The sequence below is a fragment of the Eptesicus fuscus genome, chromosome 4 (genome assembly GCF_027574615.1).
Source record: "Eptesicus fuscus isolate TK198812 chromosome 4, DD_ASM_mEF_20220401, whole genome shotgun sequence".
In the NCBI taxonomy this organism is placed as follows: domain Eukaryota; kingdom Metazoa; phylum Chordata; class Mammalia; order Chiroptera; family Vespertilionidae; genus Eptesicus; species Eptesicus fuscus.
This window is the reverse complement of record NC_072476.1, coordinates 64,116,447-64,130,271: the sequence shown is the minus strand read 5'-3', so window position 1 is coordinate 64,130,271 and position 13,825 is coordinate 64,116,447. Positions and strand designations below refer to the sequence as shown.

Genomic DNA, 13,825 nt, shown 5'->3' with positions numbered 1-13,825 from the left:
TCTGCCCTTACTTCTAGTCAAGGGCATGGTAATTCTTTTATGAAAGAACAAGAAAACTATATACTATGAACAAGGAAGTTCATATTATTTCTCAGAGTAAAAATTCTAAAAGTGATCCTTTTCCGTTCTTAAAAGTCCTTTTACTAAACACAGAAATATTCAATTAAAAACTAACAGCCATCCATTTGATGAATAAACTTGATATAATATTCCCTAATTCTAACTTGTCAGTATTTATTTCACATCTATCTCTGGTTTTAAGTTTTGTTGTTTATTTTCTTTTTCAACTACAAAGAGAAAGTTAAAAGACATGCTTGAATTCAAATTCTCCAGAAAATCCACCTAAACTAATTAAATTAACTGAAAACTCCTGAAATCCATTTACTATCCATTTATATATTCTGTCATACAGCTCACATTCTTAAATTAAAACTAAATAAATTACTATGACTCCTACAAGTAAAGGTTAAAAATTAAAACAACTCAAAAAGTGAGAAGCAAACTAGAGGTCACTACACAGAAATGAGATACAACTAGATATTTACATTTTGATTAAAGATTTTATATATATATATGTGTGTGTGTGTGTATGTGTGTGTGTGTGTGTGTGTGTGTATATATATATATATATATATATATATATATATATATATATATGTAATATTTTTTCCTCCAGGTTAACAATAGAGAACTGTGTCATAGAGCAAGAATTAGTTCACGTCTCTTTAAAAACCATACAAACATATCACACAAACATAGTCAAACATAGCTTTAAATATGTCCTTCTGGTGTTACTGAATACTTTTTTTCAAGATGCCACGTGAAATTAAGTTTCTGTAGTTTAGTCATTTTCTTTTTCTTGTCTAATTGCTGAGATAATGTATGTGAGATTTTTGGCTTAGTAGGTAAGAGAGCAGACACTGGAGACCGATTATGTTTGAGGTTCTAGCTTTGCCATTAGCAAAGTGGATACCTTGAGGCAAGATGCTAACATTTTTTTGCCTTAGTTCTTCATCTGTAAAATGTGGATAGTGCCTATCTCATTTGGTTTTGAGGAATAAATGAGTTAATGCGTGTAATGCCTCAAGACCTTAGAACGGTGTCCAAATATACAGTGAGCTCAAAAAGTGTTAGCTGTGACTGCTATTGTACCAAAATAGCTGTAATTAATAATACTTTCCAATTAATAACACGTTTTTACACATATCATAAAAGATATTAGAATCTTCAGAGATATCTTGAGTAGCGACACTGGATAAAAGTAAAAGTGGGATTTCCAAGTCATAGTTGAAAATATCAGTTATATTTATAGAAGATCAGTCTTACTTCGAACCACCAAGCCAACAAGAACTGAAAACCAACTGGTCAACATATGTTGATGCAGATGGAAAAGGATCTGCCTGTCTAAATCCCCTAAAGAAAGCCCTTCTGGTCACTGCTGTCCAACCTATCATTACCCGCGCACTAAGACTCTTTGATGGGCTTCGTAGGCTATGAATAATACATTTTTTGGAGACAGCTTCACAAAAATAGTCTGTCTTTGCTCCAAAAAGACCTATGACTAAGCAAATGCAAAGAAAGAAGGACCTCCCAACCACAAAGGAGGGTGGTACCCATGTTGGAAATTGAAGCAACTGGCAAAATTCAAAAAAAGTATTTTTGAGATAAACTAGCCCCATCATTCATACTTTAAAGAACCAGGAAAATTTCAAGTTTCAAAACCAATTTTCCCTTCATTTTAAAAAATAAAATTAGAAAAAAATCTAATTATTTCATTATAAAGTATTATAAATAAAAGAGCCTACCTTTTTAGAAGATCTGGTATCTAAAAGTATTTCACAGGATAAACCATATTTGCAAATATTCTTTAATTTCGGTGAGTCTCACTAAGAGGCGTAAGCTTTTTATTTCCCCAATGAAATTTAGGATTATATTAATACTTTGAGTAATAAATAGAAAATGTTGAGGATTAGTCATTCAGGATAAGTACAATTAAGTCTGCCTATGGAGTTTTGTCTCAAAATGGTGTTACATGTATTCAAATTGTAGCAAAAGAAAAGCTTCTCGTTGTTCTCCAACTGCTCCCCTAATACCCGCAGCAGTAAGTTAGCAAGGCTAAATCTACCGTCTTATAATGAATGACAACAAATCTCCCCCACCCCACCGCTGAAGACTTTGAGGGGAAGAGTAGAAGGCTCTGACATTCTACGGGATTCAACCAAACATTTTCTCAGTTCACCACCTGTGATTCTTGGTGTAGAGTAGCCTTTTTATCCAAGAGCAAATATTCAGGATTACCCAAAACTAAACAATTTCAAGTACCTATAGACTAGTTAAAAAGCAAAGTCATTTCAGAAAAGTCCTTTATCACTCATCTTAAACATATGTGCCCTGTTCATATCATCAAAAGCATTACAAAATCAACTTATGAAAGACGTATACATTTTTATATTTAAAACATAATGAAAAAGAATTCTTCTTTCTTTAGGAATTAATAAAACTTGTTATAACAATCATTTGATACAACTCTAAACAAGATAATTTAGCAGTTAATCTGCATGATATGACAACAGAGCCCATAAAGTCCAAGTCAATTATTTTCTTGCTAAAATGTGCAAAGTTGTTTCAGAAAGGTCTCTTAATGTACATTGCTTGAGTTGTCTATGTGACAATACATGTTATGACAGAAATTATTCCTTAAAAGGTATTCCATAAATTATCTTTATGAAGAAACAGTAATTAGTTATCCTATAAAAATATATAATTAATGCCTAATTTGTGATTATTCATTAATATAGTTTCATTTTTAGCTGATGTGAAGTATAACTGATAAAAATGCTTAATTTTCCAGAACTTTGAGTTGCTCTTCATGTCAAAGATTATTTTAAAAATCTAAAATTAGCATTTAAGTACATTTTAAAATCTTCAGTTCTGGGAGATACTTACAAACCATGATCTGTATACAAAATATTAATGTGTCCACTCTGCATGTGCCTACAAACGCAGTATGTACTTACTACACATACTTAAAACTTAAAATTCTGCTAACTCATTATGCTCATTATTTCAGGAATGAATGTAGGTTTCCAGTGCTCATTTTTTTAAAATTTATGTAAAACCAAAGAAATTATTTTCTATGAAAAATACAACAAAATTGAATTTTTATTTAGAATACTTGATAGGAATAGAGACACTTTAATAAATAAAATCAGTTCAGAAGTATTGACCTATTATGCAACCAAAGAAAAATGTCACCTTATTCTCAGAGTACAGTTGATCAAGTTTCTCCATAGGATAAGATAGTTTAACTGCTTTTGGTTTAATTTAATGGTGTTAAAGACTTAAGAAACCCACATTATCTATGAATTCAAATAACATATTTATGACCATACCCTAACTTGTATATCACAATATTTTAAAATAAAGCTTTGACTTGAGTAGAAAAGTAGGTTTGATTTTAGTAGGAGATTATTTGATTATAAAGTAAATTTTGTAATTGGAAATTTGATATTTTCATAAAAATATGTGGTTGATTTCAGACAGAACTATAAAAACCTACTCTTATATTTAAATACAATACATATTGCTAATCATTAAAGATGTTTGTGAACTTAAAAAATTTTTCTTAATGGAAAGCAAATATTTGGTCAAAAATATGTTTGGAAAAAAGCTTTTGGTCGATGAATGTTATAAAAGTTTCTTAGAAATCTCTTAAAAGCTGAGTACAATAAAACTAGGGCGATGCATATATTCTCAGTTACTCTTTTAAAAAAAACCTGTAAAAGTGACTATAGTGGCATGTTCTGACACATTCTTTTCATAAACCGAACCCTGTTAGTGACAGCAGAACAGATTGTGTGCATCTGCTGGGAGTGAGCCAGATGACAGTGGAAAAACGCACATGGATACCTTGGCACAGCAAATAAAAAAATGAGGAAAAAAAGACCTGGAAGAGAAAGTGTTCAACTTTAATTGAAACATTCTTTCCAACATGATGAACTTCATCCAACCACCTCTTGTAGCCTGTCAATTTTACATATAAGAATGTGTTTAAAAAAGGGTCCTTTGTAAAATAGAGCTGTTTTGTCCTCCTTCCGCACTAAATATTGACTCAGGTTTTGGATTATTTCTTCAAATTATGGCAAATGTAACAAGCATTAATGTCAAAAAAGAGGCCAAATTACTCTACCACAGTTTGGTACAAGAATGCTAACCTTCTAAAACCCTTTGAAGTTCATGTCAAAATTTAAATATCTGTGTTAAGTCATGAATTATGTGGGTATTATACTGCCATGTGCTAGAGATGCCACAATTCAAATATTCTGCAAATGTGACTATTGTAAATGCTGCGTGCACTCAATAGTACTACAATATTTTATTTTATGCTGATCAACAACAGTATTGTTTAAACAGTTGGCTCAATAGCACTGGAGAGGTCCATACATAAAAACAAACGTGCTTCTATAAATCATACCAGGAAGTTCTCTTGGATGCTCTGATTACAATGAAAATTTACTCTATACAGTATACAATGCAAATTTTAAACTGGAGACCAAGTTGTTTAATAGATTACTACTCTGACTGAAGCAGCTGCAGTAGAAAAATAACAAAATCTGGTGATTAACAGCCATTTTCCAGTAATCATAACCCTGGAAAGGGCTACTGAGCAGGGGGAGGGGGTTGCAGATGGGATAATTCTCAAAGCTCATGTGCCTTAGAGGGCTCCATCATCTTCACGCAGACATTTATTATTATTATTATTATTATTATTATTATTATTATTTTAAACTAAAGCTTTTAGAGGCTTCCTTGATTGCAGTGTTGGGAGCCGACCATGCTGTTTTACCATAGGGAAGTCCACTCTGTAAGCATTCCTTGCACTGAGCACTCTTTAGCCAGGCTGAATGCAAGGCAGAAAGCTGAATGCAAGGTGCACACTAGAGGGGCCTTATTTAAGAGCATGAGAAAATTTCAAGAGGTTGCAACTCCACAGGTGGTCTAAACTGGGCAGGCCTCGTCAACATTACCTGTCATCCAAAATACGAATTTCTTTGAGAAATTAAGTGACTATAAAAGCTGGACAAAAAGGTGGTAAACAGACTCTGAGACCAGAAATAGGTCGATTTTCATCCACATCTTACCTAAATGTGTTTATTTGTGTTATCAAAAGGTGTAATCCTCAGGTAAAATTCTGCATTTTCTGTCCTATGTTAGATTTCTTCTCACATTAAGAAAAATACCCAAATTAAGATAAGTTCACTTGTTCATCATCTCAAAGTTGATAAATTATCATTAAAACTAACAATCCCTCAAATCTGGAAAATTAAAAAAATGACATGGGAGTGCTACTTACTTATTTTTTTTAACTATTAAAATAAAAACGTGTCTTATCTTTACTAGTAAATACAATTCATTAATTTATAATAACATTTATTAAAAAAACCTATATTTTGCAAGCATTGTGAAGGGATAGAAAGATGAGTAAATGACACCTGGTCATCATACATTTATTCTATTGCTCTTATTACATACAACCAAAATTATGAAATAAGAAATATTAATGTATTCTTCAAAAGTGGCTAATATACATGCTAAAGCAAATAAAAACCTTTAGAATTCTTAGTGAGGCTGTGTTCACTATTAAAACCACCTAATAATTCTATGTACATCAAACGCTTCCTCCAACCTGAATTGTTATTAAAACTCAGCAATAATCTATCTGAAATTTAGAAGTTTCAATAAATGACTTTTAAAACTTATAGATGGAATAATTTTGTTTGTTTCATTCCATTTATGGTTCTAAAAATAATATAATATTTATTTAATAACATCTGATTCTGTGATAGGTTTTGATATTCTTGAAGAACTATATTGTACTTAGCGATCATTAACACTGGCCTAACATGGCATCAGAATTAGAGACTTACCCTGAAAGTAACCCAATTTTAACAAAATTAAGGTATTATTTTAAAAATTTCAAAATAATTATCCCTTCAAGCACTAAGTGATCATCATTAGCAGGAAGATAAAATAATCAAAATATAATGTAGTCTATGATAATAATTTACTAATTACTGAGCATTTACTAGTACATTGTGCTTTTATATGTATCATCATGTTTAATCTTTACAACTCTAGGAGGTAGGTGGTATTATTATCCCCCTTTTACAGATGCTGAAACTGAGGCTTTCTGGTGTTTAAATAACTTGCCTAAAGCCACTAATCAGTAAATGGGAGGCAGAATTTTGAAGTTACTCAGTTTAGTCTTCATTCTTAAATATTATTCTCTATTGCGTATGGGCCACTTGGTCTAATAGCACATATATGTATAATTTAAGAAATGATATTAGGTATGGCAATGATGTCCTTCAACTCTTTATGCTTGCAAATCAAAAGAACTGATTTTCTCTTTCTCTTGTATTCATTCTTATCCTCTCATGCTTTTTGTGTCTCACACTCTCTGCTCTCCCATTTCTATTCCCACTACACACACACACACACACACACACACACACACACACACACACACAAGCATGCACACATACTTTGTACTTTTGGCCCAAAATGATGTTTTCACAGAACATCATGAAAGCCATAACTTGGTTCAACTAGTCCAATAGCTGTTACTCCCTCCTGAGACTTCATAATGCTATGCATTTTTGCCGTAAATGTACCATCCACTGACTCTAAAGTCGTCAGCGATTCCTTACAAAGACACCATCCTATAGTCTGCTGTTTCAAGATCTGTGTCTGGAGCTCTTTCATGACATGGCATTGGGCTGTGATGAACCACATCAATCTCTCAAGTGTAAGAATAAGTCAACACCTGAAACAATTCAATGATCTCACACGTGTAGTCAAAACAATTAAAAGTGCATTTGCTTTCTCACAATACCAAATATTTTGAAGCAAGAAAGGAACTCAGAAGAGAATCCCAAAACAATAAAAACTGAGAAAAAAGGGTGAGGTTAAGAATTCTTTGATTTTTTAAATTTATAAAACGAGAGAAGGGGAAAAAGTCACATAGCATTCATTCTAACTCAAGTCAAGAAAGATCAAACAGTCCTACAAGGGACATTCCCCATTCATTTCAACCAAAGCGCCGTTGGGAAACAAGCAATGGGACTGAGTATTTTACCCAGCCCTTTCCAAATCTATTAATGTTATCGTGGGAATTTCTTTTTGGTTTATGTAAGGGGAGAAAAACTCAACCGTGAAAGGAAAGAATGATGTAGTCAAAATTATTTCCTTAACCTATAACCTATACAGACTGTTAAGTGGTCTTTGGATAAATATGAGAAATGAACAAATGGATACACTTTTTTTTTAATAGCCAGGTTTGTTCTTTTTAATTTAGTTAAGGAAAAAATCCTGATGGAATTAGGTCTGGATTTATACCTTTTTAACATATTAACTGTTACAGAAGAAGGGTGAAAAGATCTACTTTCTGGGCCACAACACCTTTCCTTAAAGACCACCCAAACTTAACGAGGTTCCTCAAATGTGAATGGAAATCAGGCACCTTAAAAAAGTACAGTACTTGGTAATTTATTGGTTAACAGTTAAAATATTTTAAAATTCTTGCCCAGAGAAATACCTACTCCAGGAACCTCCAAGAGATTCATGTTTTAATCAGGTATAGTTTTATAATATTTAAATAGCAAAAAAATCTGTTTCCTATTTAAAAATGTTAAAAATCCAGTACGCTTTAAACAACTGGAACTTTACAATGTGTCTAACAATATTTATCGAGTGGTAATGATTCAAAGTATCCTACCGGTCAGGAGAATTCCAAGGAGATAAAGAAGTCTTGTACCATATCCTAAGTAAAAGCAGTTTTAAAGGTTGAATCTGAATTTTAAATAGAATGCCCAATTTTGTAAAAAATAAATGTCAAAATTACTGACTTCTATGTATATTAATATATGCAGAAAAGTTTAACATTTTCCCCCTTGCTAATGAGCCCTGAAACTGTGCCAGGTGTAGGGCCCTTGCTCATAACACCTAGGCAAGAATAGGCCATTGTGATCATACTCTTAGGATTACATTTACATTTTAAGATCTACGTGGTATTACTTTCTTGACACTATTAGGAAACATTTGCAACCACAGAAAAAATAGTTGCTTGATATTTAAACATAATTAAAGTTATCTTTCTTATCTATTTTAAAGAGAAAATTAAATTTAATTTAACTGTTGGTCTGACTTAGTAAATTTTATATAGGCAATGAACAATTGGTTTAGTGGGTTAATGACTAAACTAGCATTTAAACACTATTTGTATATTAGTATAAAAATAAAGTCTCAATAAATATTTATTATGTAGTAACACTTTCTACTTAATGCTCCCACTTAATGCATTTTTCTTAGAGAAGGCTAGTTAGAGAAAGGTGTGCTGGCAATAATCTGACTACACTTCACACAAATGAGAATTCTACTATTGATTGAAAGGAGACGCGGCAGCTAGAAATTATTTTTAATAGGATTTTTAAAAATCACATTGGCAATGACTGAAAATGTAACTGGTAATTAAAGACTGGTTTTAACAATTTTTTACTTTATTTTACAAAGAGAAGTATGAGCTTTCAGACTACAGTTTCAAATGCAAAGAATATTAATGCAGGTAGTTGGAAATTGATTTACTTTGCATGGCAATAAGCACACTACTTACATTGTACCTTTCAAACGAAGAGCATAAACCAAATCTGAAAACTAAAGCCCATGTTTTTTTTTTTTTGCATTCTGTATTTTGACCTAGCAATCATTCAAAGTTTATCCATAAAAATTACTGTAGTGCCACATACTGCAGTGGATTATTGCTATTTCTCGAGATAAGTACAAAAAACACTCAATGTTTAATTTGCATCACAAAATGACCTAACATATCTGGAATATAATGCACAGGCTTCATTGAAAAGAAACCATTATATTTTTTTCTGCAAAACACCAAAAAAAAAAAAAAAAAAAAAGGACAGACATCTGATTGGGCCTGCACTTGCTGGGAGGAGGAGGGAGGGGGAGAGGTCTCATTTTCTATCTTACACCTATTGTTTTATGCATTCTAAACTGCTATATGGGAAGAAAAAGGAAACAGTGAATCCACTTTGCAGCTAATGTCTTAGTGATTTAAGAGGCTGAATTTCCAATTTAACGAAGGAAAACACTATGCTTTTCCTTTACCAAAGTGACTGCCCAGGAAGAAGGCCCTCCGCTCCTTAGTCTATGCCAGGGAAAAAGAGGACATTACTTGGGGCTGAACGCACGCCGAGACAGAAGAGGGGAAGTTTATGATGTGGCACTGTGCATGTATCTGGTCTGCAGCCAGCAAGTTTTCATTTTGTAGCTCTGCTGCCAGTACCTGCTCTGAATATTCAGAAATAAAACTGCACTACCAGAGCTCTACCTTAGAAACTGGATGTTACGAAGAATTAAAAGAGTGTATTTTACTTTCTTTATCCTGAGTGTAATTACTGTTGTTAAAAAGAAAGAGCTGAAACTATAGTAACTGAACAATTTATATGAATTTTTCTTCTTCTCTTTTTAAACTCCTCAAACTGCCTTCCCACAAAGCCATTTAAGTTAAATGGGACATTTACAGACTCACCTACATGAAGGCTATAACTTAAAACATCTGCTTAGACACCTATGTTCTGTTCAGATGTAAAGAATGTGGGGGAAAAAGTCAAAAAATACAGGCGCATTATATTCTTAAAAAATGTGTGTTCTGTGTGTGTGTGTGTGTGTGTGTGTGTGTGTGTGTGTGTGTTCATTCAAGAGATTTTGACTGCAATTAGGTAGTCGGTCCTATAAAGGCTTCCTTGTGTGACCATGATTTCTAAAAATAAAATGCTCCAGTGAATATTTCTGCTAAATAATCACATCTTCAAAATTACTTTAAAGAAATCCCAATTCCCTCATGTTACATTAAGCAATAATACCAGCTTTCCATAATAAGCCTGGGTTGTACACCTCATGCATGGTCAACAATTAATTAGGTTTAAAAAAGTCATGTTTACTCTATTAAGTAGTAGACTAATTTCCTTGTCTGTCCTTACTTATTTACATCAGTGGATCTATTTCCTAATTTTGCAAATGCATAAGCACATCTAAGTCAAAGCTGCCTATCTTCGGGGTTCGGGGGAAGATGCATTCTCTTCCTTAACATTCCAACTTGCTGAAAGAATCACAGACATAAAAAAAAGAGAGAGAGAGAGAGAGGTAGTAGTTAGTTGTTAAAAACACACACCAATTTGCGTTCTAAGGACCATATCCACCACTTGTTAAAACCAATATGCTAGAGATCCACAGTATCTGAGAACAATTTATACGCATTTATGTGCATCTTATCTATGACAAGAAGATACAAGAAGGAAACCAGACCATGCTCAGAATGCTATTTGGTAAAAGCAGGTTCTCACCAGGACTGCTTCAGAGATTGCTTTCTCCAGTCTATAAAAACAAGTTGAAAGTACTTTATTCCAATAAATTTTACTAGACGATATGCATTGTCATTCTACATGAATAGCAACCACTTGCAGGATGAACAACATTGCTCCATTCATTTCAAATTTACAGCATTAAGAATTAATAAAGTCTCTATAATGTCTGCATTATTAAAGAGTAATGATTGCTGCAGAAATCTGCCTATGATAGGCTTACTGTTTCTATCGCTTGTAATATCACCAATTTCCTTTATAATGTCCTCAAAAGATTCTCTTCATGTGTATTTTGAACTTTGTTTGGACTAGCTACTATAATTTAAAAATAATTACAGATATTTAACTCAGGCAAATGTACAACAAATGCATTATGGTGGTTGATAACAAATTAATGTTACTCATATTCACCTGAAACCAAAACATGGATTTTTATAACAGGTATCACATAATATTTATACTTAACAGCAATGTGGCTTTTCTTTCTGCAGTTAACATTACAATAATACAAAGAAATGTGAAATACTACTATTTGGGGTAATCCTTTTTATAATCTTATTTTTTTTACAATGGTACCCCTTTTATAGAATTTTCTGTATTTGCATACATGAAAACAACTAACATAAAAGAACACTGATGCTATCTACTCATTCTTCAAAGACAGGGAATAGGTGCCTCTAGATCCTTTATCTCTTTATGCTTCAATACGTTTTGTAAAATAGTTACTATTGAATTCTTGTTTTGAGCAAAATTAATTATTGTTAAATAATATTAAAATTACAAAACTTGCATAGACCTTTTCAGCATTCAGTGTGAGAAGGGTTATCAATAACTGCTTTTAGAAAAAACCCCAGACAGTTTCCTTTGCTCACTAACTGCAGCAGCCCATTAGAAATTATTTTTTTCTCATGCTCTTATTCACTTACATACTGCATATTTGCTTCAATTCTCCAAGGGAAGAAATGTGGCTCTTGTGGGAAAGGTCCACCCCTTTCTACATGTTTGCTTCCTTGAACGAAAGGAATACACCCCCTTACATTCTTTGAAATGTGTCCAACGTGCACAGAATTGTATTAGCACTGTATTATTAGCCAAATTAGAAAATCGTACATGACAGTTAAATACTGTTGAAGTGTGGTGTGTTTTGAACCAGGATAACTAAATGACACCTATGTATATAGGTAATAGCAATGAACTACATTCATTTAGTCTTAGTGTCTAAGTTTGGAAGCTTAGAACGCTTGTCTTAATGGAAGAAATTTGTGAATGTTTTTGTGCACATGTGTGTTGTATGACAACTCAGGAAGAGGCCCATAAATGTTACAGGTTTTTCGGTGCATCCTTTAGATTTAAGACCTATTAGAAAAATGCCTTCTCCCTTTCATAAGTATTTTAAAGAAAAAATATTGAGAAACTAAAGTATCCATCTTCATAAGTAGAGTCAGAAAGCTGAAATCATGGAAGTGCAAAAATATCGAAAGTCTATGCTCATCATCCTAATGACAGAAAACTCACACCAAGTTGGTGTCCACTAATTTCAATCTCATTAAGACAATCTGCTGGTCATGAGAAGTTATGTTCTAACAAGTCTTCCTTTAATTATGTAGAATAATGTACTCTCAAGGCAAGTATTATTTTGTTGCTATTTTATAATAAAGTTGAAATCTGTGCATTTATCTTTACCTTTGTTTTTTCTAAACCTTATTTTTCTTTATTGCACTTTTACAAAGAAATATGCAAGGGTCAAGACGCAGAGTAGGCAAAATTTTATATCTTTAAAGATATTTTAGTGTTTAAACGGTTAGTGCCTTTGGAATTTGTTCATCAGGCATTTCCGAATGAACACAACTATATAATTTCCAGGCCTACAAAATGGAAGCTATACTATCCTGCCTATGTTTTTTCACTTGGAAAAAGAGTGAACATAAACCATGAATATGTAAACTGGAACTGAAGGTAATAAACTTATTAAAACTTGGTAAGATATTGTTATGGTCAAAGAAAACCTGCAAGTGTGTGCTATAAATCCACTAAGATGAAACATCTCATTCACTAGAATTTCCTATCTTCTTATAATGCACAGAAAATTAAACACATAAATATTAATTTTATGTATCACAGAAGATGTAGGCAATGAAAATGCAATGTTTACATTTATGGATGACTCATTAGTGTTTTATTGTGTGAAACACTAGGAGGCATCAGTTGGGTAAAAAAGGACTTCAATTTTTAAAGAAGCAAGAAATTACTGTAGAGTTGGATGTGTAAGAAGTTGGGGTTTTCAAAATGTTATTATGTAAACCAAACTTTATTCTCTGAAATAAACTCTGAAAACATCATATTTTGTTGTTGTACAGAATGGTCTTTATATAACATTTATGAAATACATATAATTTGACCAATACATACCTATTAAGATATATTTCAAATGTATGGATTCATAACTATGTAATTACACATTTTTATGAAGAACATACTTGGTAACAGAATAACATAATGGCTATTGACTACTATGCATTTTCTGCTCAGTTACTCAATACCATCAGTGTATGTTTTATTTCTGGCAAATTCTGTTTTGTGCTCTCTACAATGTCTCTGAAAATGTCCACTGCAATTAAGCCTTATAATAACTGCTTCTCATAAGCAGCCAGAACTTGATTTTGTTCATAAAGAAGTGATGGAACTTAAAATTTAAGCAATAAAGACATATAAAAAAAGACATTTTCTCTTATTTCACTATCGAAAGCCTGTCATTTGAAAACTGAGTTTTCCGCTGTTTGAACGGTTCTTCATAATGATGAAGCAACAGGGTCGTGATATACTTAGCTAGCGATCATTTGAAATTGGAGTGTCTTGTCATTTCCCAACAATCAGCTTTTATCTCTGACCTATCAAAATAACACGTGAACTGGGTAATCCGCCTTTTGTAAGGTGCACAGACCCTGTTGTCGCTCCTGGTTTTGTGAATCGCCTCTGCAATCTGGTTTGATTTCCTAGAGATGACAGATCTCGGTGAACAGTCAGGCTTTACTGAGTGCAAGGCAGTCCACGCGCCCGTGAGATTAATGTACAGTGCTGAGGATGAGGGTCTTAATCACCTAGCCTTCCTCATGCAGCACACAGACTCAGCATCAGTAATTAAATCTTCCCATTGTGTCCAGGCAATCACTATATTCGTAAAATGAATATGTGCATTTTTAAGTAAGGTCTACATATTAATTTGTGTGGTGTTTTCTCAAAGGCTGTGCTTTTGTAAAATAAGTAGAACTTTATTAATAATCTCTTTAAAGTCCACTCTGTGACCCTTAATTGCATGTGAAATTCTTCCATGTTGTTTTGAATCATGCCTCTGAAGACAGGGTTCTCTGTTTAATAACTATTTTTTGTTG

The 13,825-nt window shown here is 32.8% G+C and overlaps 1 protein-coding gene across 15 annotated transcripts in view; it reads right to left on the bottom strand.

The window, feature by feature from the left end:
* The window catches only part of MEF2C (myocyte enhancer factor 2C), a 163,015-nt gene that overhangs the window by 123,567 nt on the left and 25,623 nt on the right, over positions 1-13,825 (bottom strand). Inside the window, exon 1 of one of the 15 annotated variants that reach the window (XM_054715080.1) lies at positions 10,419-10,440. The exons of the other annotated variants lie outside the window; for them this stretch is intronic. The gene's annotated coding sequence lies outside the window, so the exon portion shown is untranslated. Of the gene's footprint in view, positions 1-10,418; positions 10,441-13,825 lie in introns of those variants that run through there. 15 annotated transcript variants of the gene reach the window in all.